Source organism: Petromyzon marinus, chromosome 46, assembly GCF_048934315.1.
Source record: "Petromyzon marinus isolate PM22_M1 ecotype Great Lakes invasive population chromosome 46, UKy_Petmar_22M1.pri1.0, whole genome shotgun sequence".
Taxonomy (NCBI): Eukaryota; Metazoa; Chordata; class Hyperoartia; order Petromyzontiformes; family Petromyzontidae; genus Petromyzon; species Petromyzon marinus.
In genome coordinates, this window is record NC_133712.1 from 13,511,028 (window position 1) to 13,514,775 (window position 3,748).

The window sequence follows — 3,748 nt, forward strand, 5'->3', positions numbered from 1 at the left end:
TAACAAGCGACGTTTCGGGCAATGGCCCTTCATCACAGTGCACAGAGAGGCCAAGAAGATAGAGGACAATTGCCCGAAATGTCGCATATTCCTTTTAAGGCTACTTACACACATTGCCGGATTGAGCTAGTGCAGGGCCTGTAGGATATGTTGTAAAGGGGCCCTAAATAAAATAAAAACATAAATATAAAAAAAACATTTTTTACTTGCATAGTAAAGTAATTGTATTTTTTCATTTTCTATACGGCCGGATAATACGACAAATCGCTAACCTTAAACACGCATTCGTTCGTAAGAAGTTGAAGGCAGTATAATACGAAAGTAATAGAGCGAGTGCAGAATGACTGAACCGGAATTGATAGCTTGAAAGCATTGTCCTGAAATCTGGACTTAAAGCTTTCGTGACTGCAGGAGTTCATATTCTTTGGGTCTTTCGGTAAAGTCACATAGAACACATTTTTTAACATTTTTTTACCGAAAGACCCAAAGAATATAGCATTGTCCATGGTAGTGCATTGTCCATGATAGTGCGTTGTTTTTGTGCTGTTCGCCTTTTGGCGTCCTCTGGTCTAACACTGTTGGAGACGAGGCTCTAAAGAAAGCTGTCTCTGGTGCGGACCAATCAGTTTCAAAGACAATGCACATACAGTCAGAACATACTCTTTGGTTCTTTCGGTAAAGTCACGTAGGTATAAAAGAAAATAAATCACGATGTTTCGGTCGCAACACAAGCGTCCGTCATCAGTTTCAAGTTTTTCATTTATTAAAAGTTTCATTTATTAGGTATAGCCCTTTGAGCCATGCGGCTCTTAAGTCTGGTGCAACCGCAACAAACTAAATTTGAACATAAAACATCCCAAAGCGACGACGCGCAACAGAATCATCCTTGAATAAACCAGCAAATATTCCACACAAAAAAAACGTATTAAAACGCTGTGTTCAAAAATCACAATGTGGTGCAAGCCAACAACAACAACCATAAGACAATTTAGATTAACCATATTTTCGAATCACCAAAATAAAGCTATAAAAACAATGTAACAACAGTAATCATAGTAACTGTGATTTTAAATTTAACAATAAACGATATACATAACACGTACGACAAAACCTACAGCCATAGTTGGCAGCACGACACTCCAAGTGTATGTGTGAGTGAGTCAGCAGCAGCGTGAGTGTATGATGTGCGAGTCAGCGTATGATGAGTCAGTAGTAGCTTGAGTGAGTGTATGATGTGTGAGTCAGCGTATGATGAGTGAGTCAGTGTATGATGAGTCAGTGTATGATGTGTGAGTCAGCGGCAGTGTGAGTGTATGATGTGTGAGTCAGCGCACGATGTGTTAGTCAGCGCATGATGAATGAGTCAGTGTATGATGTGTGAGCGAGTCAGCGGCAGTGTGAGTGAGTGTATGATGTATGAGTCAGCGCACGATGAGTGAGTCAGCGGCAGTGTTAGTGAGTATATGATGTGTGAGTCAGCGCATGATGAGTGAGTCAGTGTATGATGTGTGAGCGAGTCAGCGGCAGTGAGTCAGTGTATGATGTGCGAGTCAGCCAGCACACGATGAGTGAACCTGTGTATGATGAGTGAATGGGTCAGTGGTTGTGCGAGTGTATGATGTGTGAGTAAGTAAGCGCATGATGAGCGAGTGAGTCAGTGTATGATGTGCGAGAAAGTCAGTGTCGGCTCCCTCTGCTCGCGCTGTCGGTCCCCCCCCAGCTCCGTCGCCCCCCCCTGGTTCGTCGCCCCCCCCCCAGCTCCGTCGCCCCCCCCCCGGCTCCGTTGCCACCCCAGCTCCATCGCCCCCCCCCGGCTCTGTCGCCCCCCCCCAGCTCCGTCTGCCCCCCCCCTGGCTCCGTCGCCCCCCCCCAGCTCCGTCGGCCCACCCCCGGCTCTGTCGGCCCCCCACCCAGCTCCGTCGCCCCCCCCAGCTCTGTCGGTCCCCCCTCTGGCTCCGTCGGCCCCCCCCGACTCCGTCGACCCCCCCCCGGCTCTGTCGGCCCCCCCTCCGGCCCCGTCGACCCGCCTCCTTCGCCCCCCCCCGGCTCCGTCGCCCGCCCCCCCCAGGCTCCGTCGGCCCCCCCTCCGGCCCCGTCGACCCGTCTCCGTCGCCCCCCCCCCGGCTCCGTCGCCCCCCCCCCCCCCGGCTCCGTCGGCTCCCCCGGCTCCGTCGGCCCCCTCGGCTCCATCGGCTCCCTCCGTCGGCTCCCTTGGCCCCCTCGCAAACGGCCCCACCAGCCGCTACTGGGAGCGCGGCCCCGGAGCGCCCCGGGAGCGCGTGCGTCTCAGGCGGCCATCTTGCTAAGCGTGTGAGATGGAACACCACGACCAACATTCAATCCGTGTGACTTGGAATCGAACTCTTGAAACGATCTAGAAAGTTGCCCCTCGTGTGCGTCTTAAAATTACAACTTTTTTGCCCCCCCCCCCCCGGCCCCCTCACAAACGGCCCTGCCAGCCGCTGCTGTGATCGCACCCCGGGAGCGCCTCAGGCGGCCATCAGGTGAGAGAGCATGATCTGCTGCTGAGGCAGACTGTTTTAAAAGGTTTAAAATGGGTGTAGCCCAAGGGTCATAAAGAAGTGGGCGGGGCTAGTTATGTTAATGTGATCAATTAACATGTTAGTGGCAGAAACCGAGAGCGGCCTCCTCGACGAGGGCACGGAAGTGGCTATGTTAATGTGAGAGATTAGCATGATGTTAATGTGAGAGATTAGCATGATGTTAATGTGAGAGATTAGCATGTTGTTAACGTGAGAGATTAGCATGATGTTAATGTGAGAGATTAGCATGATGTTAATGTGAGAGATTAGCATGATGTTAATGTGAGAGATTAGCATGATGTTAATGTGAGAGATTAGCATGTTGTTAATGTGAGAGATTAGCATGATGTTAATGTGAGAGATTAGCATGATGTTAATGTGAGAGATTAGCATGATGTTAATGTAAGAACGGAGGGCGGCCTCCACGAGGCAAGAGCGTCAACGCAAGGGAAACACCGCAACAGTGGCCATGCCAGAACATGTCTTTTTTTCGTTTGCATGTTCACCACAAGTATAAGTGGTTAATGCAAATATGTTCTTTGGTTCTTTCGGTAAAGTCACGTAGAATGAGAATAAAATAATAAATTGATAAAATAAAATAACACAATAATATTCTCACAATATTGTGAGAATATTATTGTGTTATTGTTATTTTATTTGATCAATTTATTATTTTATTCTCATTCTACGTGACTTTACTGAAAGAACCAAAGAAGATGAATCATTGCAGTCACGAAAGCTTTAAATCGAAATGCAAATATGATTCCTTGCAAAGGTTTCAGTTTGGTGTTTTAACATCTGAACACCTGTTTTATTGCCCGAAGGGGGAAAACGCTATTAACATAATGTAATACTGGCAAAGGAGGTCTCATGATGCTTGAAGCATTTAGCGCGGGGGCCTCGTAAGTGCGGGGTGCGTAGCTACATAATGTAGCTCCTTATTCTTTGGGTCTTTCAGGTAAAGTCACGTAGATAGAAGAAATAAGAATAATAAAATAATACAAAGGAAAATAAAGTGAATAAAAAAATGTAGCTGCTTGTGCTACACACACACACAGCAGCCACGACGACGGTTGGCTAAATTATCGTTTGAATAAATTATATCGACGGTACCGCAACCCACCCACGTGCCGTTGCATGTTGTGTGCGCATATATTATGTTAATGAACCGATGTGGGGTGGGGGTAGGGGGTGGGGTAGGGGGT